Consider the following 25279-nt stretch of genomic DNA (forward strand, 5'->3'; position numbering starts at 1 on the left):
GAAGAAGCCATGGAAGTGGACGGAGAGCATACTGGAGAGGAAGAGATGGATGTGAATATGTACGAGAGAGAGGAAGAGATGGAGGTGGAAACGAAAGATTCTATTGAAGAGATGGATATTGATCTAAAAGACAAGGAGGAAGACATGGTCTTGGGATGAAGACCGATGCCAGCAGCAGAACAGGCAGGTGCTCCCCACAGGCAGAGTGGGGCCCCTGCTGCCAGCCTGGGGCCGGGCTGGGCACTCCCTGCTCAGGGACACGCTAGCCCATGCACTGGATTCTGCTGGCCATCCCTGGCCTGGCCTGGGCTTGCTGTGGGCCACACAAGCCCTGTTCCAGTGCCTGGGCCACAGCCCCCAGCCAGGCTCCCTTCTGGCAGCAGAGTCCCACTGGGCCAGTGTCCCAGCCCGGCAGCACATGGAACACCCTTCCGTGCCTGACTGCACTGACCGTGCTACTTGTTTTTCTTCCAGGACTTAGGGACATCACAGACACAGATGCCACCCTGCTGTACATACGTTTTACAGTTGTTGTGTTCAGGACAGAGGTTTTAGAGTTTGTTTAAGTTGTCTGTAAATACGTTTCATAGAGTTTTGTTAGATCTCTTCTCAGGTAAATAGGTTCTATAGTTTGTTGTTGTTGTTGTTGTTGTTGTTGTTACCAATATTCTTACAGTGTAAATATGTGGTGTAGTTCATTCTTGTTCCTTTTCTTCTACAGATAAACAGTCTTTGATTTTCACACCCCAGTTCTCTTTGCATTTTCTTCGGGCACATTTGCAAAGCTGTGGGTTGTTTCAGGAACAATGCTTGCAGGACTCTAAAAAGAGTATCAAAACCGCTCTGCCACACTCTCAGCTGCTGCTGCTGCCTCAAAAAGCACTGGCTGTCTTTGCTCACAGAATCACAGTTGTGGTGGCATTTCTACCACACCACAGGACAGCGATGTTTTCCCTCTTCTCCTGGAAATACCTACAGCACTTGTGGGTAGCAAGGCAAACATGAGCCTCTTTTAGTGGCCCTTGAAATTGGACATGTGAAATGAGGTACACAAAGCCACAGGCCAGCTGAACCTGGCATCTCTGAATGGGTCTTTACATTCTTCCCAGGAAGATGAATGGCAATCACTATTTTGGCAGGGAGGAAAGTGCATCAGCTAGCAATTTGCTGTAGAAAATGTGCTTTCTGCTCCTCTCACAGCCAAAACTCCTACCCATTTCTTGGAAGTCCTTCTTAGATAAGGACCGTGTTCAACTGAGTGACAGTGAAGCCAAATGGCAATGCCGCAATCAATTGTCCTGTACACAATCTCCTTCATCCACGTGGAAGGTTACTCACGGGCACACAAGAGGACGGAAGAAACCCAAATGCATCGTTGGACATCATAAAGTCAGACGTGTTGAGGGATGAAGAAATCTTGCAGAGATATGGAAAGCTGCCCTGAAAACCCAGTTCGGGGAGAGCCTGAGCTCTTTTGTGCTTCTAGGCCTGAAGATGCTCAGCACCTTTCCCAGATGCTCAGCAGGCAGTAGGATTGTGCCTGAATCTGGCTCTGGAAATGCCAGTGCCTCAACTGAGAGCTGTGGCAATGATTTCCATTGCATGGAGAGGGGCCACAGTCCTGCAAGAGTCTTTCAGCAGAGCAAACAGCAGCCTGGAGGGTGGGCAATGCTGCATCTGGACCACTGCATGCTCATCCTTCACCACAATGCAGAGCTGCCATGGATCACTTTTTCCATTTCTCCTGTTGGATATGTTTTGGAGAAGTTGTTCTAGGTGGCTTTGGATGGTGATCCAAGTAGGAAGCAGCCATTCGCCTGCTGTGATATCCTTACAACTAGTCCTAACTTCTCATTGCCTTTGGTTTGATTGGGGGTGTTTTATCTGTTTGTTTGATTGGTTTCTTTGGGTTGGTTTCTTTGTGTTTTTCTCTCTTTTGCTTGGAGTTTCTTTTCCTTTTTTAGAAATGACTGGTGAAGTTGGCACAACCAAACTCCAGAAAACGTAAGCCAGGCTTGACTTTCCAGAAATTGCTTTTGGCTGGCTTTAGCTGCATTCCCCAGGATCACGATCAGCAGTAGATATTTGCAGGTTTTGCTCTGCATCCTCAGCCTGCCCAGGTGTTGTTCAGTGTTTCAGCAGTGGAGAAGACGATGGATATTTTGCTAAACCTCCTTTCAAACAACAAAACTTGGGTTAGCACGACAGAAAAGAAGAAAAGAAAATCTTTGCCAGTTAGAACAGAGCCAGAGTCCCACCATTTCCCCCTCCACTTTGCTTTCTTTTCTACATTTAGAGGTAAAGCTTCCATCTCCAAAAGCTTCCATCTCTCACTTCCTGATGTAGCCATTTGCTACCCTTTAGCCTTGACTGCCACGCATCGGACTGCTGTCCGTGTGGGGCTGGGGATGCTCAGCCTGGAAAGAGAAGGGGGCTGGCGAGGCCTCCCTGCAGCTCTAGGAAAGATGGGCACAGAGAGGAGAAGCCTTTCAACTGCAGGAGTGAGCTTGAAGTTGGATCTGATGAAGCTGCTCTTTTCTACTCAGACTGCTGGGCCACTGGCCCAGGCTGTGCACAGAGGCTGGGGATGCTCCATCCTTGGCAACATCCAAGGCCAGCTGGGAGCGGGGCTCTGAGCAACCTATTCTGGGCGAAGATTGCTCCGCTTGGAACAAGATGGTCTTTAGGGTCCCTTCCAAGCCCAAGCACCCAGGGATTCCGTCATTCATTCTACGGTCTCCGTTGTCCACTTCAGCCTGGGCCTGAACTCCTGGCGGTGATGTCACAGTGCACGCTCCAGCTAGAACTTCCAGCATCCAGCAACGGCCACAACACAACCCTTGGCTCCTTGTGCCAGCACGCTCTTCATTCACCCTGCTCCAAGCCTACCCCTGTCACCTTGTTGCCACCTGCTCCCTGATTCCCCCAGCAGTCCCCAAAGCTCCCCATCGCTTGGATTTTGCTCTCCATCCCTGCAGGATGTCTGCATTTGTTCCAAAAGAGGTATGGTACTATTCCACGGAGGCGGACACCCCGCAGCTGCCTGGCTGGGCTGGAGCTCTGTGGGACAGGCTGGGAAATTTTGCTACCTCTGCAGGCTGGCACAGACGGAGAGGAGGAGACGGACGTCGATACACAGACTGATAGAGAAGAAGCCATGGAAGTGGACGCAGAGGATACTGGAGAGGAAGAGAAGGATGCGGATATGTACGAGACAGAGGAAGAGATGGAGGTGGAAATGAAAGATTCTATTGAAGAGATGGATATTGATCTAAAAGACAAGGAGGAAGACATGGTCTTGGGATGAAGACCGATGCCAGCAGCAGAACAGGCAGGTGCTCCCCACAGGCAGAGTGGGGCCCCTGCTGCCAGCCTGGGGCCGGGCTGGGCACTCCCTGCTCAGGGACACGCTAGCCCATGCACTGCATTCTGCTGGCCATCCCTGGCCTGGCCTGGGCTTGCTGTGGGCCACACAAGCCCTGTTCCAGTGCCTGGGCCACAGCCCCCAGCCAGGCTCCCTTCTGGCAGCAGAGTCCCACTGGGCCAGTGTCCCAGCCCGGCAGCACATGGAACACCCTTCCGTGCCTGACTGCACTGACCGTGCTACTTGTTTTTCTTCCAGGACTTAGGGACATCACAGACACAGATGCCACCCTGCTGTACATACGTTTTACAGTTGTTGTGTTCAGGACAGAGGTTTTAGAGTTTGTTTAAGTTGTCTGTAAATACGTTTCATAGAGTTTTGTTAGAGCTGTTCTCAGGTAAATAGGTTCTATAGTTTGTTGTTGTTGTTGTTGTTGTTGTTACCAATATTCTTACAGTGTAAATATGTGGTGTAGTTCATTCTTGTTCCTTTTCTTCTACAGATAAACAGTCTTTGATTTTCACACCCCAGTTCTCTTTGCATTTTCTTCGGGCACATTTGCAAAGCTGTGGGTTGTTTCGGGAACAATGTTTGCAGGACTCTAAAAAGAGTATCAAAACCGCTCTGCCACACTCTCAGCTGCTGCTGCTGCCCCAAAAAGCACTGGCTGGCTTTGCTCACACAATCACAGTTGTGGTGGCATTTCTACCACACCACAGGACAGCGATGTTTTCCCTCTTCTCCTGGAAATACCTACAGCACTTGTGGGTAGCAAGGCAAACATGAGCCTCTTTTAGTGGCCCTTGAAATTGGACATGTGAAATGAGGCACACAAAGCCACAGGCCAGCTGAACCTGGCATCTCTGAATGGGTCTTTACATTCTTCCCAGGAAGATGAATGGCAATCACTATTTTGGCAGGGAGGAAAGTGCATCAGCTAGCAATTTGCTGTAGAAAATGTGCTTTCTGCTCCTCTCACAGCCAAAACTCCTACCCATTTCTTGGAAGTCCTTCTTAGATAAGGACCGTGTTCAACTGAGTGACAGTGAAGCCAAATGGCAATGCCGCAATCAATTGTCCTGTACACAATCTCCTTCATCCACGTGGAAGGTTACTCACGGGCACACAAGAGGACGGAAGAAACCCAAATGCATCGTTGGACATCATAAAGTCAGACGTGTTGAGGGATGAAGAAATCTTGCAGAGATATGGAAAGCTGCCCTGAAAACCCAGTTCGGGGAGAGCCTGAGCTCTTTTGTGCTTCTAGGCCTGAAGATGCTCAGCACCTTTCCCAGATGCTCAGCAGGCAGTAGGATTGTGCCTGAATCTGGCTCTGGAAATGCCAGTGCCTCAACTGAGAGCTGTGGCAATGATTTCCATTGCATGGAGAGGGGCCACAGTCCTGCAAGAGTCTTTCAGCAGAGCAAACAGCAGCCTGGAGGGTGGGCAATGCTGCATCTGGACCACTGCATGCTCATCCTTCACCACAATGCAGAGCTGCCATGGATCACTTTTTCCATTTGTCCTGTTGGATATGTTTTGGAGAAGTTGTTCTAGGTGGCTTTGGATGGTGATCCAAGTAGGAAGCAGCCATTCGCCTGCTGTGATATCCTTACAACTAGTCCTAACTTCTCATTGCCTTTGGTTTGATTGGGGGTGTTTTATCTGTTTGTTTGATTGGTTTCTTTGGGTTGGTTTCTTTGCGTTTTTCTCTCTTTTGCTTGGAGTTTCTTTTCCTTTTTTAGAAATGACTGGTGAAGTTGGCACAACCAAACTCCAGAAAACGTAAGCCAGGCTTGACTTTCCAGAAATTGCTTTTGGCTGGCTTTAGCTGCATTCCCCAGGATCACGATCAGCAGTAGATATTTGCAGGTTTTGCTCTGCATCCTCAGCCTGCCCAGGTGTTGTTCAGTGTTTCAGCAGTGGAGAAGACGATGGATATTTTGCTAAACCTCCTTTCAAACAACAAAACTTGGGTTAGCACGACAGAAAAGAAGAAAAGAAAATCTTCGCCAGTTAGAACAGAGCCAGAGTCCCACCATTTCCCCCTCCACTTTTCTTTCTTTTCTACATTTAGAGGTAAAGCTTCCATCTCCAAAAGCTTCCATCTCTCACTTCCTGATGTAGCCATTTGCTACCCTTTAGCCTTGACTGCCACGCATCGGACTGCTGTCCGTGTGGGGCTGGGGATGCTCAGCCTGGAAAGAGAAGGGGGCTGGCGAGGCCTCCCTGCAGCTCTAGGAAAGATGGGCACAGAGAGGAGAAGCCTTTCAACTGCAGGAGTGAGCTTGAAGTTGGATCTGATGAAGCTGCTCTTTTCTACTCAGACTGCTGGGCCACTGGCCCAGGCTGTGCACAGAGGCTGGGGATGCTCCATCCTTGGCAACATCCAAGGCCAGCTGGGAGCGGGGCTCTGAGCAACCTATTCTGGGCGAAGATTGCTCCGCTTGGAACAAGATGGTCTTTAGGGTCCCTTCCAAGCCCAAGCACCCAGGGATTCCGTCATTCATTCTACGGTCTCCGTTGTCCACTTCAGCCTGGGCCTGAACTCCTGGCGGTGATGTCACAGTGCACGCTCCAGCTAGAACTTCCAGCATCCAGCAACGGCCACAACACAACCCTTGGCTCCTTGTGCCAGCACGCTCTTCATTCACCCTGCTCCAAGCCTACCCCTGTCACCTTGTTGCCACCTGCTCCCTGATTCCCCCAGCAGTCCCCAAAGCTCCCCATCGCTTGGATTTTGCTCTCCATCCCTGCAGGATGTCTGCATTTGTTCCAAAAGAGGTATGGTACTATTCCACGGAGGCGGACACCCCGCAGCTGCCTGGCTGGGCTGGAGCTCTGTGGGACAGGGTGGGAAATTTTGCTACCTCTGCAGGCTGGCACAGACGGAGAGGAGGAGACGGACGTCGATACACAGACTGATAGAGAAGAAGCCATGGAAGTGGACGGAGAGCATACTGGAGAGGAAGAGATGGATGTGAATATGTACGAGACAGAGGAAGAGATGGAGGTGGAAACGAAAGATTCTATTGAAGAGATGGATATTGATCTAAAAGACAAGGAGGAAGACACGGTCTTGGGATGAAGACCGATGCCAGCAGCAGAACAGGCAGGTGCTCCCCACAGGCAGAGTGGGGCCCCTGCTGCCAGCCTGGGGCCGGGCTGGGCACTCCCTGCTCAGGGACACGCTAGCCCATGCACTGCATTCTGCTGGCCATCCCTGGCCTGGCCTGGGCTTGCTGTGGGCCACACAAGCCCTGTTCCAGTGCCTGGGCCACAGCCCCCAGCCAGGCTCCCTTCTGGCAGCAGAGTCCCACTGGGCCAGTGTCCCAGCCCGGCAGCACATGGAACACCCTTCCGTGCCTGACTGCACTGACCGTGCTACTTGTTTTTCTTCCAGGACTTAGGGACATCACAGACACAGATGCCACCCTGCTGTACATACGTTTTACAGTTGTTGTGTTCAGGGTAGAGGTTTTAGAGTTTGTTTAAGTTGTCTGTAAATACGTTTCATAGAGTTTTGTTAGATCTCTTCTCAGGTAAATAGGTTCTATAGTTTGTTGTTGTTGTTGTTGTTGTTGTTGTTACCAATATTCTTACAGTGTAAATATGTGGTGTAGTTCATTCTTGTTCCTTTTCTTCTACAGATAAACAGTCTTTGATTTTCACACCCCAGTTCTCTTTGCATTTTCTTCGGGCACATTTGCAAAGCTGTGGGTTGTTTCAGGAACAATGCTTGCAGGACTCTAAAAAGAGTATCAAAACCGCTCTGCCACACTCTCAGCTGCTGCTGCTGCCTCAAAAAGCACTGGCTGTCTTTGCTCACAGAATCACAGTTGTGGTGGCATTTCTACCACACCACAGGACAGCGATGTTTTCCCTCTTCTCCTGGAAATACCTACAGCACTTGTGGGTAGCAAGGCAAACATGAGCCTCTTTTAGTGGCCCTTGAAACTGGACATGTGAAATGAGGTACACAAAGCCACAGGCCAGCTGAACCTGGCATCTCTGAATGGGTCTTTACATTCTTCCCAGGAAGATGAATGGCAATCACTATTTTGGCAGGGAGGAAAGTGCATCAGCTAGCAATTTGCTGTAGAAAATGTGCTTTCTGCTCCTCTCACAGCCAAAACTCCTACCCATTTCTTGGAAGTCCTTCTTAGATAAGGACCGTGTTCAACTGAGTGACAGTGAAGCCAAATGGCAATGCCGCAATCAATTGTCCTGTACACAATCTCCTTCATCCACGTGGAAGGTTACTCACGGGCACACAAGAGGACGGAAGAAACCCAAATGCATCGTTGGACATAATAAAGTCAGACGTGTTGAGGGATGAAGAAATCTTGCAGAGATATGGAAAGCTGCCCTGAAAACCCAGTTCGGGGAGAGCCTGAGCTCTTTTGTGCTTCTAGGCCTGAAGATGCTCAGCAGCTTTCCCAGATGCTCAGCAGGCAGTAGGATTGTGCCTGAATCTGGCTCTGGAAATGCCAGTGCCTCAACTGAGAGCTGTGGCAATGATTTCCATTGCATGGAGAGGGGCCACAGTCCTGCAAGAGTTTTTCAGCAGAGCAAACAGCAGCCTGGAGGGTGGGCAATGCTGCATCTGGACCACTGCATGCTCATCCTTCACCACAATGCAGAGCTGCCATGGATCACTTTTTCCATTTCTCCTGTTGGATATGTTTTGGAGAAGTTGTTCTAGGTGGCTTTGGATGGTGATCCAAGTAGGAAGCAGCCATTCGCCTGCTGTGATATCCTTACAACTAGTCCTAACTTCTCATTGCCTTTGGTTTGATTGGGGGTGTTTTATCTGTTTGTTTGATTGGTTTCTTTGGGTTGGTTTCTTTGTGTTTTTCTCTCTTTTGCTTGGAGTTTCTTTTCCTTTTTTAGAAATGACTGGTGAAGTTGGCACAACCAAACTCCAGAAAACGTAAAGCAGGCTTGACTTTCCAGAAATTGCTTTTGGCTGGCTTTAGCTGCATTCCCCAGGATCACGATCAGCAGTAGATATTTGCAGGTTTTGCTCTGCATCCTCAGCCTGCCCAGATGTTGTTCAGTGTTTCAGCAGTGGAGAAGACGATGGATATTTTGCTAAACCTCCTTTCAAACAACGAAACCTGGGTTAGCACGACAGAAAAGAAGAAAAGAAAATCTTCGCCAGTTAGAACAGAGCCAGAGTCCCACCATTTCCCCCTCCACTTTTCTTTCTTTTCTACATTTAGAGGTAAAGCTTCCATCTCCAAAAGCTTCCATCTCTCACTTCCTGATGTAGCCATTTGCTACCCTTTAGCCTTGACTGCCACGCATCGGACTGCTGTCCGTGTGGGGCTGGGGATGCTCAGCCTGGAAAGAGAAGGGGGCTGGCGAGGCCTCCCTGCAGCTCTAGGAAAGATGGGCACAGAGAGGAGAAGCCTTTCAACTGCAGGAGTGAGCTTGAAGTTGGATCTAATGAAGCTGCTCTTTTCCACTCCGGCTGCTGGGCCACTGGCCCAGGCTGTGCACAGAGGCTGGGGATGCTCCATCCTTGGCAACATCCAAGGCCAGCTGGGAGCGGGGCTCTGAGCAACCTATTCTGGGCGAAGATTGCTCCGCTTGGAACAAGATGGTCTTTAGGGTCCCTTCCAAGCCCAAGCACCCAGGGATTCCATCATTCATTCTACGGTCTCCGTTGTCCTCTTCAGCCTGGGCCTGAACTCCTGGCGGTGATGTCACAGTGCACGCTCCAGCTAGAACTTCCAGCATCCAGCAACGGCCACAACACAACCCTTGGCTCCTTGTGCCAGCACGCTCTTCATTCACCCTGCTCCAAGCCTACCCCTGTCACCTTGTTGCCACCTGCTCCCTGATTCCCCCAGCAGTCCCCAAAGCTCCCCATCGCTTGGATTTTGCTCTCCATCCCTGCAGGATGTCTGCATTTGTTCCAAAAGAGGTATGGTACTATTCCACGGAGGCGGACACCCCGCAGCTGCCTGGCTGGGCTGGAGCTCTGTGGGACAGGCTGGGAAATTTTGCTGCCTCTGCAGGCTGGCACAGACGGAGAGGAGGAGACGGACGTCGATACACAGACTGATAGAGAAGAAGCCATGGAAGTGGACGGAGAGGATAGTGGAGAGGAAGAGAAGGATGCGGATATGTACGAGACAGAGGAAGAGATGGAGGTGGAAACGAAAGATTCTATTGAAGAGATGGATATTGATCTAAAAGACAAGGAGGAAGACATGGTCTTGGGATGAAGACCGATGCCAGCAGCAGAACAGGCAGGTGCTCCCCACAGGCAGAGTGGGTCCCCTGCTGCCAGCCTGGGGCCGGGCTGGGCACTCCCTGCTCAGGGACACGCTAGCCCATGCACTGCATTCTGCTGGCCATCCCTGGCCTGGCCTGGGCTTGCTGTGGGCCACACAAGCCCTGTTCCAGTGCCTGGGCCACAGCCCCCAGCCAGGCTCCCTTCTGGCAGCAGAGTCCCACTGGGCCAGTGTCCCAGCCCGGCAGCACATGGAACACCCTTCCGTGCCTGACTGCACTGACCGTGCTACTTGTTTTTCTTCCAGGACTTAGGGACATCACAGACACAGATGCCACCCTGCTGTTTTACAGTTGTTGTGTTCAGGATAGAAGTTTTAGAGTTTGTTTAAGTTGCCTGTAAATACGTTTCATAGAGTTTTGTTAGATCTGTTCTCAGGTAAATAGGTTCTATAGTTTGTTGTTGTTGTTGTTGTTACCAATATTCTTACAGTGTAAATATGTGGTGTAGTTCATTCTTGTTCCTTTTCTTCTACAGATAAACAGTCTTTGATTTTCACACCCCAGTTCTCTTTGCATTTTCTTCGGGCACATTTGCAAAGCTGTGGGTTGTTTCAGGAACAATGCTTGCAGGACTCTAAAAAGAGTATCAAAACCGCTCTGCCACACTCTCAGCTGCTGCTGCTGCCTCAAAAAGCACTGGCTGTCTTTGCTCACAGAATCACAGTTGTGGTGGCATTTCTACCACACCACAGGACAGCGATGTTTTCCCTCTTCTCCTGGAAATACCTACAGCACTTGTGGGTAGCAAGGCAAACATGAGCCTCTTTTAGTGGCCCTTGAAATTGGACATGTGAAATGAGGTACACAAAGCCACAGGCCAGCTGAACCTGGCATCTCTGAATGGGTCTTTACATTCTTCCCAGGAAGATGAATGGCAATCACTATTTTGGCAGGGAGGAAAGTGCATCAGCTAGCAATTTGCTGTAGAAAATGTGCTTTCTGCTCCTCTCACAGCCAAAACTCCTACCCATTTCTTGGAAGTCCTTCTTAGATAAGGACCGTGTTCAACTGAGTGACAGTGAAGCCAAATGGCAATGCCGCAATCAATTGTCCTGTACACAATCTCCTTCATCCACGTGGAAGGTTACTCACGGGCACACAAGAGGACGGAAGAAACCCAAATGCATCGTTGGACATAATAAAGTCAGACGTGTTGAGGGATGAAGAAATCTTGCAGAGATATGGAAAGCTGCCCTGAAAACCCAGTTCGGGGAGAGCCTGAGCTCTTTTGTGCTTCTAGGCCTGAAGATGCTCAGCAGCTTTCCCAGATGCTCAGCAGGCAGTAGGATTGTGCCTGAATCTGGCTCTGGAAATGCCAGTGCCTCAACTGAGAGCTGTGGCAATGATTTCCATTGCATGGAGAGGGGCCACAGTCCTGCAAGAGTTTTTCAGCAGAGCAAACAGCAGCCTGGAGGGTGGGCAATGCTGCATCTGGACCACTGCATGCTCATCCTTCACCACAATGCAGAGCTGCCATGGATCACTTTTTCCATTTCTCCTGTTGGATATGTTTTGGAGAAGTTGTTCTAGGTGGCTTTGGATGGTGATCCAAGTAGGAAGCAGCCATTCTCCTGCTGTGATATCCTTACAACTAGTCCTAACTTCTCATTGCCTTTGGTTTGATTGGGGGTGTTTTATCTGTTTGTTTGATTGGTTTCTTTGGGTTGGTTTCTTTGCGTTTTTCTCTCTTTTGCTTGGAGTTTCTTTTCCTTTTTTAGAAATGACTGGTGAAGTTGGCACAACCAAACTCCAGAAAACGTAAAGCAGGCTTGACTTTCCAGAAATTGCTTTTGGCTGGCTTTAGCTGCATTCCCCAGGATCACGATCAGCAGTAGATATTTGCAGGTTTTGCTCTGCATCCTCAGCCTGCCCAGATGTTGTTCAGTGTTTCAGCAGTGGAGAAGACGATGGATATTTTGCTAAACCTCCTTTCAAACAACAAAACTTGGGTTAGCACGACAGAAAAGAAGAAAAGAAAATCTTCGCCAGTTAGAACAGAGCCAGAGTCCCACCATTTCCCCCTCCACTTTGCTTTCTTTTCTACATTTAGAGGTAAAGCTTCCATCTCCAAAAGCTTCCATCTCTCACTTCCTGATGTAGCCATTTGCTACCCTTTAGCCTTGACTGCCATGCATCGGACTGCTGTCCGTGTGGGGCTGGGGATGCTCAGCCTGGAAAGAGAAGGGGGCTGGCGAGGCCTCCCTGCAGCTCTAGGAAAGATGGGCACAGAGAGGAGAAGCCTTTCAACTGCAGGAGTGAGCTTGAAGTTGGATCTAATGAAGCTGCTCTTTTCCACTCCGGCTGCTGGGCCACTGGCCCAGGCTGTGCACAGAGGCTGGGGATGCTCCATCCTTGGCAACATCCAAGGCCAGCTGGGAGCGGGGCTCTGAGCAACCTATTCTGGGTGAAGATTGCTCCGCTTGGAACAAGATGGTCTTTAGGGTCCCTTCCAAGCCCAAGCACCCAGGGATTCCGTCATTCATTCTACGGTCTCCGTTGTCCACTTCAGCCTGGGCCTCAACTCCTGGCGGTGATGTCACAGTGCACGCTCCAGCTAGAACTTCCAGCATCCAGCAACGGCCACAACACAACCCTTGGCTCCTTGTGCCAGCACGCTCTTCATTCACCCTGCTCCAAGCCTACCCCTGTCACCTTGTTGCCACCTGCTCCCTGATTCCCCCAGCAGTCCCCAAAGCTCCCCATCGCTTGGATTTTGCTCTCCATCCCGGCAGGATGTCTGCATTTGTTCCAAAAGAGGTATGGTACTATTCCACGGAGGCGGACACCCCGCAGCTGCCTGGCTGGGCTGGAGCTCTGTGGGACAGGGTGGGAAATTTTGCTACCTCTGCAGGCTGGCACAGACGGAGAGGAGGAGACGGACGTCGATACACAGACTGATAGAGAAGAAGCCATGGAAGTGGACGGAGAGCATACTGGAGAGGAAGAGATGGATGTGAATATGTACGAGAGAGAGGAAGAGATGGAGGTGGAAACGAAAGATTCTATTGAAGAGATGGATATTGATCTAAAAGACAAGGAGGAAGACATGGTCTTGGGATGAAGACCGATGCCAGCAGCAGAACAGGCAGGTGCTCCCCACAGGCAGAGTGGGGCCCCTGCTGCCAGCCTGGGGCCGGGCTGGGCACTCCCTGCTCAGGGACACGCTAGCCCATGCACTGGATTCTGCTGGCCATCCCTGGCCTGGCCTGGGCTTGCTGTGGGCCACACAAGCCCTGTTCCAGTGCCTGGGCCACAGCCCCCAGCCAGGCTCCCTTCTGGCAGCAGAGTCCCACTGGGCCAGTGTCCCAGCCCGGCAGCACATGGAACACCCTTCCGTGCCTGACTGCACTGACCGTGCTACTTGTTTTTCTTGCAGGACTTAGGGACATCACAGACACAGATGCCACCCTGCTGTACATACGTTTTACAGTTGTTGTGTTCAGGATAGAGGTTTTAGAGTTTGTTTAAGTTGTCTGTAAATACGTTTCATAGAGTTTTGTTAGATCTCTTCTCAGGTAAATAGGTTCTATAGTTTGTTGTTGTTGTTGTTGTTGTTGTTACCAATATTCTTACAGTGTAAATATGTGGTGTAGTTCATTCTTGTTCCTTTTCTTCTACAGATAAACAGTCTTTGATTTTCACACCCCAGTTCTCTTTGCATTTTCTTCGGGCACATTTGCAAAGCTGTGGGTTGTTTCGGGAACAATGTTTGCAGGATTCTAAAAAGAGTATCAAAACCGCTCTGCCACACTCTCAGCTGCTGCTGCTGCCCCAAAAAGCATTGGCTGGCTTTGCTCACACAATCACAGTTGTGGTGGCATTTCTACCACACCACAGGACAGCGATGTTTTCCCTCTTCTCCTGGAAATACCTACAGCACTTGTGGGTAGCAAGGCAAACATGAGCCTCTTTTAGTGGCCCTTGAAACTGGACATGTGAAATGAGGTACACAAAGCCACAGGCCAGCTGAACCTGGCATCTCTGAATGGGTCTTTACATTCTTCCCAGGAAGATGAATGGCAATCACTATTTTGGCAGGGAGGAAAGTGCATCAGCTAGCAATTTGCTGTAGAAAATGTGCTTTCTGCTCCTCTCACAGCCAAAACTCCTTCCCATTTCTTGGAAGTCCTTCTTAGATAAGGACCGTGTTCAACTGAGTGACAGTGAAGCCAAATGGCAATGCCGCAATCAATTGTCCTGTACACAATCTCCTTCATCCACGTGGAAGGTTACTCACGGGCACACAAGAGGACGGAAGAAACCCAAATGCATCGTTGGACATAATAAAGTCAGACGTGTTGAGGGATGAAGAAATCTTGCAGAGATATGGAAAGCTGCCCTGAAAACCCAGTTCGGGGAGAGCCTGAGCTCTTTTGTGCTTCTAGGCCTGAAGATGCTCAGCAGCTTTCCCAGATGCTCAGCAGGCAGTAGGATTGTGCCTGAATCTGGCTCTGGAAATGCCAGTGCCTCAACTGAGAGCTGTGGCAAGGATTTCCATTGCATGGAGAGGGGCCACAGTCCTGCAAGAGTCTTTCAGCAGAGCAAACAGCAGCCTGGAGGGTGGGCAATGCTGCATCTGGACCACTGCATGCTCATCCTTCACCACAATGCAGAGCTGCCATGGATCACTTTTTCCATTTCTCCTGTTGGATATGTTTTGGAGAAGTTGTTCTAGGTGGCTTTGGATGGTGATCCAAGTAGGAAGCAGCCATTCGCCTGCTGTGATATCCTTACAACTAGTCCTAACTTCTCATTGCCTTTGGTTTGATTGGGGGTGTTTTATCTGTTTGTTTGATTGGTTTCTTTGGGTTGGTTTCTTTGTGTTTTTCTCTCTTTTGCTTGGAGTTTCTTTTCCTTTTTTAGAAATGACTGGTGAAGTTGGCACAACCAAACTCCAGAAAACGTAAAGCAGGCTTGACTTTCCAGAAATTGCTTTTGGCTGGCTTTAGCTGCATTCCCCAGGATCACGATCAGCAGTAGATATTTGCAGGTTTTGCTCTGCATCCTCAGCCTGCCCAGATGTTGTTCAGTGTTTCAGCAGTGGAGAAGACGATGGATATTTTGCTAAACCTCCTTTCAAACAACAAAACTTGGGTTAGCACGACAGAAAAGAAGAAAAGAAAATCTTCGCCAGTTAGAACAGAGCCAGAGTCCCACCATTTCCCCCTCCACTTTGCTTTCTTTTCTACATTTAGAGGTAAAGCTTCCATCTCCAAAAGCTTCCATCTCTCACTTCCTGATGTAGCCATTTGCTACCCTTTAGCCTTGACTGCCACGCATCGGACTGCTGTCCGTGTGGGGCTGGGGATGCTCAGCCTGGAAAGAGAAGGGGGCTGGCGAGGCCTCCCTGCAGCTCTAGGAAAGATGGGCACAGAGAGGAGAAGCCTTTCAACTGCAGGAGTGAGCTTGAAGTTGGATCTAATGAAGCTGCTCTTTTCCACTCCGGCTGCTGGGCCACTGGCCCAGGCTGTGCACAGAGGCTGGGGATGCTCCATCCTTGGCAACATCCAAGGCCAGCTGGGAGCGGGGCTCTGAGCAACCTATTCTGGGCGAAGATTGCTCCGCTTGGAACAAGATGGTCTTTAGGGTCCCTTCCAAGCCCAAGCACCCAGGGATTCCGTCATTCATTCTACGGTCTCCGTTGTCCACTTCAGCCTGGGCCTCAACTCCTGGCGGTGATGTCACAGTGCACGCTCCAGCTAGAACTTCCAGCATCCAGCAACGGCCACAACACAACCCTTGGCTCCTTGTGCCAGCACGCTCTTCATTCACCCTGCTCCAAGCCTACCCCTGTCACCTTGTTGCCACCTGCTCCCTGATTCCCCCAGCAGTCCCCAAAGCTCCCCATCGCTTGGATTTTGCTCTCCATCCCGGCAGGATGTCTGCATTTGTTCCAAAAGAGGTATGGTACTATTCCACGGAGGCGGACACCCCGCAGCTGCCTGGCTGGGCTGGAGCTCTGTGGGACAGGGTGGGAAATTTTGCTACCTCTGCAGGCTGGCACAGACGGAGAGGAGGAGACGGACGTCGATACACAGACTGATAGAGAAGAAGCCATGGAAGTGGACGGAGAGCATACTGGAGAGGAAGAGATGGATGTGAATATGTACGAGAGAGAGGAAGAGATGGAGGTGGAAACGAAAGATTCTATTGAAGAGATGGATATTGATCTAAAAGACAAGGAGGAAGACATGGTCTTGGGATGAAGACCGATGCCAGCAGCAGAACAGGCAGGTGCTCCCCACAGGCAGAGTGGGGCCCCTGCTGCCAGCCTGGGGCCGGGCTGGGCACTCCCTGCTCAGGGACACGCTAGCCCATGCACTGCATTCTGCTGGCCATCCCTGGCCTGGCCTGGGCTTGCTGTGGGCCACACAAGCCCTGTTCCAGTGCCTGGGCCACAGCCCCCAGCCAGGCTCCCTTCTGGCAGCAGAGTCCCACTGGGCCAGTGTCCCAGCCCGGCAGCACATGGAACACCCTTCCGTGCCTGACTGCACTGACCGTGCTACTTGTTTTTCTTCCAGGACTTAGGGACATCACAGACACAGATGCCACCCTGCTGTACATACGTTTTACAGTTGTTGTGTTCAGGACAGAGGTTTTAGAGTTTGTTTAAGTTGTCTGTAAATACGTTTCATAGAGTTTTGTTAGATCTCTTCTCAGGTAAATAGGTTCTATAGTTTGTTGTTGTTGTTGTTGTTGTTGTTGTTACCAATATTCTTACAGTGTAAATATGTGGTGTAGTTCATTCTTGTTCCTTTTCTTCTACAGATAAACAGTCTTTGATTTTCACACCCCAGTTCTCTTTGCATTTTCTTCGGGCACATTTGCAAAGCTGTGGGTTGTTTCAGGAACAATGCTTGCAGGACTCTAAAAAGAGTATCAAAACCGCTCTGCCACACTCTCAGCTGCTGCTGCTGCCTCAAAAAGCACTGGCTGTCTTTGCTCACAGAATCACAGTTGTGGTGGCATTTCTACCACACCACAGGACAGCGATGTTTTCCCTCTTCTCCTGGAAATACCTACAGCACTTGTGGGTAGCAAGGCAAACATGAGCCTCTTTTAGTGGCCCTTGAAATTGGACATGTGAAATGAGGTACACAAAGCCACAGGCCAGCTGAACCTGGCATCTCTGAATGGGTCTTTACATTCTTCCCAGGAAGATGAATGGCAATCACTATTTTGGCAGGGAGGAAAGTGCATCAGCTAGCAATTTGCTGTAGAAAATGTGCTTTCTGCTCCTCTCACAGCCAAAACTCCTACCCATTTCTTGGAAGTCCTTCTTAGATAAGGACCGTGTTCAACTGAGTGACAGTGAAGCCAAATGGCAATGCCGCAATCAATTGTCCTGTACACAATCTCCTTCATCCACGTGGAAGGTTACTCACGGGCACACAAGAGGACGGAAGAAACCCAAATGCATCGTTGGACATCATAAAGTCAGACGTGTTGAGGGATGAAGAAATCTTGCAGAGATATGGAAAGCTGCCCTGAAAACCCAGTTCGGGGAGAGCCTGAGCTCTTTTGTGCTTCTAGGCCTGAAGATGCTCAGCACCTTTCCCAGATGCTCAGCAGGCAGTAGGATTGTGCCTGAATCTGGCTCTGGAAATGCCAGTGCCTCAACTGAGAGCTGTGGCAATGATTTCCATTGCATGGAGAGGGGCCACAGTCCTGCAAGAGTCTTTCAGCAGAGCAAACAGCAGCCTGGAGGGTGGGCAATGCTGCATCTGGACCACTGCATGCTCATCCTTCACCACAATGCAGAGCTGCCATGGATCACTTTTTCCATTTCTCCTGTTGGATATGTTTTGGAGAAGTTGTTCTAGGTGGCTTTGGATGGTGATCCAAGTAGGAAGCAGCCATTCTCCTGCTGTGATATCCTTACAACTAGTCCTAACTTCTCATTGCCTTTGGTTTGATTGGGGGTGTTTTATCTGTTTGTTTGATTGGTTTCTTTGGGTTGGTTTCTTTGTGTTTTTCTCTCTTTTGCTTGGAGTTTCTTTTCCTTTTTTAGAAATGACTGGTGAAGTTGGCACAACCAAACTCCAGAAAACGTAAGCCAGGCTTGACTTTCCAGAAATTGCTTTTGGCTGGCTTTAGCTGCATTCCCCAGGATCACGATCAGCAGTAGATATTTGCAGGTTTTGCTCTGCATCCTCAGCCTGCCCAGGTGTTGTTCAGTGTTTCAGCAGTGGAGAAGACGATGGATATTTTGCTAAACCTCCTTTCAAACAACAAAACTTGGGTTAGCACGACAGAAAAGAAGAAAAGAAAATCTTTGCCAGTTAGAACAGAGCCAGAGTCCCACCATTTCCCCCTCCACTTTGCTTTCTTTTCTACATTTAGAGGTAAAGCTTCCATCTCCAAAAGCTTCCATCTCTCACTTCCTGATGTAGCCATTTGCTACCCTTTAGCCTTGACTGCCACGCATCGGACTGCTGTCCGTGTGGGGCTGGGGATGCTCAGCCTGGAAAGAGAAGGGGGCTGGCGAGGCCTCCCTGCAGCTCTAGGAAAGATGGGCACAGAGAGGAGAAGCCTTTCAACTGCAGGAGTGAGCTTGAAGTTGGATCTGATGAAGCTGCTCTTTTCTACTCAGACTGCTGGGCCACTGGCCCAGGCTGTGCACAGAGGCTGGGGATGCTCCATCCTTGGCAACATCCAAGGCCAGCTGGGAGCGGGGCTCTGAGCAACCTATTCTGGGCGAAGATTGCTCCGCTTGGAACAAGATGGTCTTTAGGGTCCCTTCCAAGCCCAAGCACCCAGGGATTCCGTCATTCATTCTACGGTCTCCGTTGTCCACTTCAGCCTGGGCCTGAACTCCTGGCGGTGATGTCACAGTGCACGCTCCAGCTAGAACTTCCAGCATCCAGCAACGGCCACAACACAACCCTTGGCTCCTTGTGCCAGCACGCTCTTCATTCACCCTGCTCCAAGCCTACCCCTGTCACCTTGTTGCCACCTGCTCCCTGATTCCCCCAGCAGTCCCCAAAGCTCCCCATCGCTTGGATTTTGCTCTCCATCCCTGCAGGATGTCTGCATTTGTTCCAAAAGAGGTATGGTACTATTCCACGGAGGCGGACACCCCGCAGCTGCCTGGCTGGGCTGGAGCTCTGTGGGACAGGCTGGGAAATTTTGCTACCTCTGCAGGCTGGCACAGACGGAGAGGAGGAGACGGACGTCGATACACAGACTGATAGAGAAGAAGCCATGGAAGTGGACGCAGAGGATACTGGAGAGGAAGAGAAGGATGCGGATATGTACGAGACAGAGGAAGAGATGGAGGTGGAAATGAAAGATTCTATTGAAGAGATGGATATTGATCTAAAAGACAAGGAGGAAGACATGGTCTTGGGATGAAGACCGATGCCAGCAGCAGAACAGGCAGGTGCTCCCCACAGGCAGAGTGGGGCCCCTGCTGCCAGCCTGGGGCCGGGCTGGGCACTCCCTGCTCAGGGACACGCTAGCCCATGCACTGGATTCTGCTGGCCATCCCTGGCCTGGCCTGGGCTTGCTGTGGGCCACACAAGCCCTGTTCCAGTGCCTGGGCCACAGCCCCCAGCCAGGCTCCCTTCTGGCAGCAGAGTCCCACTGGGCCAGTGTCCCAGCCCGGCAGCACATGGAACACCCTTCCGTGCCTGACTGCACTGACCGTGCTACTTGTTTTTCTTGCAGGACTTAGGGACATCACAGACACAGATGCCACCCTGCTGTACATACGTTTTACAGTTGTTGTGTTCAGGACAGAGGTTTTAGAGTTTGTTTAAGTTGTCTGTAAATACGTTTCATAGAGTTTTGTTAGAGCTGTTCTCAGGTAAATAGGTTCTATAGTTTGTTGTTGTTGTTGTTGTTGTTGTTACCAATATTCTTACAGTGTAAATATGTGGTGTAGTTCATTCTTGTTCCTTTTCTTCTACAGATAAACAGTCTTTGATTTTCACACCCCAGTTCTCTTTGCATTTTCTTCGGGCACATTTGCAAAGCTGTGGGTTGTTTCGGGAACAATGTTTGCAGGACTCTAAAAAGAGTATCAAAACCGCTCTGCCACACTCTCAGCTGCTGCTGCTGCCCCAAAAAGCACTGGCTGGCTTTGCTCACACAATCACAGTTGTGGTGGCATTTCTACCACACCACAGGACAGCGATGTTTTCCCTCTTCTCCTGGAAATACCTACAGCACTTGTGGGTAGCAAGGCAAACATGAGCCTCTTTTAGTGGCCCTTGAAATTGGACATGTGAAATGAGGCACACAAAGCCACAGGCCAGCTGAACCTGGCATCTCTGAATGGGTCTTTACATTCTTCCCAGGAAGATGAATGGCAATCACTATTTTGGCAGGGAGGAAAGTGCATCAGCTAGCAATTTGCTGTAGAAAATGTGCTTTCTGCTCCTCTCACAGCCAAAACTCCTACCCATTTCTTGGAAGTCCTTCTTAGATAAGGACCGTGTTCAACTGAGTGACAGTGAAGCCAAATGGCAATGCCGCAATCAATTGTCCTGTACACAATCTCCTTCATCCACGTGGAAGGTTACTCACGGGCACACAAGAGGACGGAAGAAACCCAAATGCATCGTTGGACATCATAAAGTCAGACGTGTTGAGGGATGAAGAAATCTTGCAGAGATATGGAAAGCTGCCCTGAAAACCCAGTTCGGGGAGAGCCTGAGCTCTTTTGTGCTTCTAGGCCTGAAGATGCTCAGCACCTTTCCCAGATGCTCAGCAGGCAGTAGGATTGTGCCTGAATCTGGCTCTGGAAATGCCAGTGCCTCAACTGAGAGCTGTGGCAAGGATTTCCATTGCATGGAGAGGGGCCACAGTCCTGCAAGAGTCTTTCAGCAGAGCAAACAGCAGCCTGGAGGGTGGGCAATGCTGCATCTGGACCACTGCATGCTCATCCTTCACCACAATGCAGAGCTGCCATGGATCACTTTTTCCATTTCTCCTGTTGGATATGTTTTGGAGAAGTTGTTCTAGGTGGCTTTGGATGGTGATCCAAGTAGGAAGCAGCCATTCGCCTGCTGTGATATCCTTACAACTAGTCCTAACTTCTCATTGCCTTTGGTTTGATTGGGGGTGTTTTATCTGTTTGTTTGATTGGTTTCTTTGGGTTGGTTTCTTTGTGTTTTTCTCTCTTTTGCTTGGAGTTTCTTTTCCTTTTTTAGAAATGACTGGTGAAGTTGGCACAACCAAACTCCAGAAAACGTAAGCCAGGCTTGACTTTCCAGAAATTGCTTTTGGCTGGCTTTAGCTGCATTCCCCAGGATCACGATCAGCAGTAGATATTTGCAGGTTTTGCTCTGCATCCTCAGCCTGCCCAGGTGTTGTTCAGTGTTTCAGCAGTGGAGAAGACGATGGATATTTTGCTAAACCTCCTTTCAAACAACAAAACTTGGGTTAGCACGACAGAAAAGAAGAAAAGAAAATCTTCGCCAGTTAGAACAGAGCCAGAGTCCCACCATTTCCCCCTCCACTTTTCTTTCTTTTCTACATTTAGAGGTAAAGCTTCCATCTCCAAAAGCTTCCATCTCTCACTTCCTGATGTAGCCATTTGCTACCCTTTAGCCTTGACTGCCACGCATCGGACTGCTGTCCGTGTGGGGCTGGGGATGCTCAGCCTGGAAAGAGAAGGGGGCTGGCGAGGCCTCCCTGCAGCTCTAGGAAAGATGGGCACAGAGAGGAGAAGCCTTTCAACTGCAGGAGAGAGCTTGAAGTTGGATCTGATGAAGCTGCTCTTTTCTACTCAGACTGCTGGGCCACTGGCCCAGGCTGTGCACAGAGGCTGGGGATGCTCCATCCTTGGCAACATCCAAGGCCAGCTGGGAGCGGGGCTCTGAGCAACCTATTCTGGGCGAAGATTGCTCCGCTTGGAACAAGATGGTCTTTAGGGTCCCTTCCAAGCCCAAGCACCCAGGGATTCCGTCATTCATTCTACGGTCTCCGTTGTCCACTTCAGCCTGGGCCTGAACTCCTGGCGGTGATGTCACAGTGCACGCTCCAGCTAGAACTTCCAGCATCCAGCAACGGCCACAACACAACCCTTGGCTCCTTGTGCCAGCACGCTCTTCATTCACCCTGCTCCAAGCCTACCCCTGTCACCTTGTTGCCACCTGCTCCCTGATTCCCCCAGCAGTCCCCAAAGCTCCCCATCGCTTGGATTTTGCTCTCCATCCCTGCAGGATGTCTGCATTTGTTCCAAAAGAGGTATGGTACTATTCCACGGAGGCGGACACCCCGCAGCTGCCTGGCTGGGCTGGAGCTCTGTGGGACAGGGTGGGAAATTTTGCTACCTCTGCAGGCTGGCACAGACGGAGAGGAGGAGACGGACGTCGATACACAGACTGATAGAGAAGAAGCCATGGAAGTGGACGGAGAGCATACTGGAGAGGAAGAGATGGATGTGAATATGTACGAGACAGAGGAAGAGATGGAGGTGGAAACGAAAGATTCTATTGAAGAGATGGATATTGATCTAAAAGACAAGGAGGAAGACACGGTCTTGGGATGAAGACCGATGCCAGCAGCAGAACAGGCAGGTGCTCCCCACAGGCAGAGTGGGGCCCCTGCTGCCAGCCTGGGGCCGGGCTGGGCACTCCCTGCTCAGGGACACGCTAGCCCATGCACTGGATTCTGCTGGCCATCCCTGGCCTGGCCTGGGCTTGCTGTGGGCCACACAAGCCCTGTTCCAGTGCCTGGGCCACAGCCCCCAGCCAGGCTCCCTTCTGGCAGCAGAGTCCCACTGGGCCAGTGTCCCAGCCCGGCAGCACATGGAACACCCTTCCGTGCCTGACTGCACTGACCGTGCTACTTGTTTTTCTTCCAGGACTTAGGGACATCACAGACACAGATGCCACCCTGCTGTACATACGTTTTACAGTTGTTGTGTTCAGGGTAGAGGTTTTAGAGTTTGTTTAAGTTGTCTGTAAATACGTTTCATAGAGTTTTGTTAGATCTCTTCTCAGGTAAATAGGTTCTATAGTTTGTTGTTGTTGTTGTTGTTGTTGTTGTTACCAATATTCTTACAGTGTAAATATGTGGTGTAGTTCATTCTTGTTCCTTTTCTTCTACAGATAAACAGTCTTTGATTTTCACACCCCAGTTCTCTTTGCATTTTCTTCGGGCACATTTGCAAAGCTGTGGGTTGTTTCAGGAACAATGCTTGCAGGACTCTAAAAAGAGTATCAAAACCGCTCTGCCACACTCTCAGCTGCTGCTGCTGCCTCAAAAAGCACTGGCTGTCTTTGCTCACAGAATCACAGTTGTGGTGGCATTTCTACCACACCACAGGACAGCGATGTTTTCCCTCTTCTCCTGGAAATACCTACAGCACTTGTGGGTAGCAAGGCAAACATGAGCCTCTTTTAGTGGCCCTTGAAACTGGACATGTGAAATGAGGTACACAAAGCCACAGGCCAGCTGAACCTGGCATCTCTGAATGGGTCTTTACATTCTTCCCAGGAAGATGAATGGCAATCACTATTTTGGCAGGGAGGAAAGTGCATCAGCTAGCAATTTGCTGTAGAAAATGTGCTTTCTGCTCCTCTCACAGCCAAAACTCCTACCCATTTCTTGGAAGTCCTTCTTAGATAAGGACCGTGTTCAACTGAGTGACAGTGAAGCCAAATGGCAATGCCGCAATCAATTGTCCTGTACACAATCTCCTTCATCCACGTGGAAGGTTACTCACGGGCACACAAGAGGACGGAAGAAACCCAAATGCATCGTTGGACATAATAAAGTCAGACGTGTTGAGGGATGAAGAAATCTTGCAGAGATATGGAAAGCTGCCCTGAAAACCCAGTTCGGGGAGAGCCTGAGCTCTTTTGTGCTTCTAGGCCTGAAGATGCTCAGCAGCTTTCCCAGATGCTCAGCAGGCAGTAGGATTGTGCCTGAATCTGGCTCTGGAAATGCCAGTGCCTCAACTGAGAGCTGTGGCAATGATTTCCATTGCATGGAGAGGGGCCACAGTCCTGCAAGAGTTTTTCAGCAGAGCAAACAGCAGCCTGGAGGGTGGGCAATGCTGCATCTGGACCACTGCATGCTCATCCTTCACCACAATGCAGAGCTGCCATGGATCACTTTTTCCATTTCTCCTGTTGGATATGTTTTGGAGAAGTTGTTCTAGGTGGCTTTGGATGGTGATCCAAGTAGGAAGCAGCCATTCGCCTGCTGTGATATCCTTACAACTAGTCCTAACTTCTCATTGCCTTTGGTTTGATTGGGGGTGTTTTATCTGTTTGTTTGATTGGTTTCTTTGGGTTGGTTTCTTTGTGTTTTTCTCTCTTTTGCTTGGAGTTTCTTTTCCTTTTTTAGAAATGACTGGTGAAGTTGGCACAACCAAACTCCAGAAAACGTAAAGCAGGCTTGACTTTCCAGAAATTGCTTTTGGCTGGCTTTAGCTGCATTCCCCAGGATCACGATCAGCAGTAGATATTTGCAGGTTTTGCTCTGCATCCTCAGCCTGCCCAGATGTTGTTCAGTGTTTCAGCAGTGGAGAAGACGATGGATATTTTGCTAAACCTCCTTTCAAACAACAAAACTTGGGTTAGCACGACAGAAAAGAAGAAAAGAAAATCTTCGCCAGTTAGAACAGAGCCAGAGTCCCACCATTTCCCCCTCCACTTTTCTTTCTTTTCTACATTTAGAGGTAAAGCTTCCATCTCCAAAAGCTTCCATCTCTCACTTCCTGATGTAGCCATTTGCTACCCTTTAGCCTTGACTGCCATGCATCGGACTGCTGTCCGTGTGGGGCTGGGGATGCTCAGCCTGGAAAGAGAAGGGGGCTGGCGAGGCCTCCCTGCAGCTCTAGGAAAGATGGGCACAGAGAGGAGAAGCCTTTCAACTGCAGGAGTGAGCTTGAAGTTGGATCTAATGAAGCTGCTCTTTTCCACTCCGGCTGCTGGGCCACTGGCCCAGGCTGTGCACAGAGGCTGGGGATGCTCCATCCTTGGCAACATCCAAGGCCAGCTGGGAGCGGGGCTCTGAGCAACCTATTCTGGGTGAAGATTGCTCCGCTTGGAACAAGATGGTCTTTAGGGTCCCTTCCAAGCCCAAGCACCCAGGGATTCCGTCATTCATTCTACGGTCTCCGTTGTCCACTTCAGCCTGGGCCTGAACTCCTGGTGGTGATGTCACAGTGCACGCTCCAGCTAGAACTTCCAGCATCCAGCAACGGCCACAACACAACCCTTGGCTCCTTGTGCCAGCACGCTCTTCATTCACCCTGCTCCAAGCCTACCCCTGTCACCTTGTTGCCACCTGCTCCCTGATTCCCCCAGCAGTCCCCAAAGCTCCCCATCGCTTGGATTTTGCTCTCCATCCCGGCAGGATGTCTGCATTTGTTCCAAAAGAGGTATGGTACTATTCCACGGAGGCGGACACCCCGCAGCTGCCTGGCTGGGCTGGAGCTCTGTGGGACAGGCTGGGAAATTTTGCTACCTCTGCAGGCTGGCACAGACGGAGAGGAGGAGACGGACGTCGATACACAGACTGATAGAGAAGAAGCCATGGAAGTGGACGGAGAGCATACTGGAGAGGAAGAGATGGATGTGAATATGTACGAGAGAGAGGAAGAGATGGAGGTGGAAAGGAAAGATTCTATTGAAGAGATGGATATTG

The 25279-nt window shown here is 50.2% G+C and overlaps 1 long non-coding RNA gene across 1 annotated transcript; it reads left to right on the forward strand.

Annotated features, from left to right (window-relative positions):
• The first annotated feature begins 10145 nt into the window (after positions 1-10145).
• Positions 10146-14345, forward strand: LOC147651154 (uncharacterized). The gene is made up of 3 exons (XR_015274841.1): positions 10146-12427; positions 12522-12755; positions 13047-14345. It is a non-coding gene; the product is annotated as an uncharacterized LOC147651154 (long non-coding RNA).
• Positions 14346-25279: the final 10934 nt, after the last annotated feature.

The sequence above is a fragment of the Cyanistes caeruleus genome, chromosome 11 (genome assembly GCF_971803275.1).
Source record: "Cyanistes caeruleus chromosome 11, bCyaCae1.hap1.1, whole genome shotgun sequence".
NCBI classification, from domain to species: Eukaryota; Metazoa; Chordata; class Aves; order Passeriformes; family Paridae; genus Cyanistes; species Cyanistes caeruleus.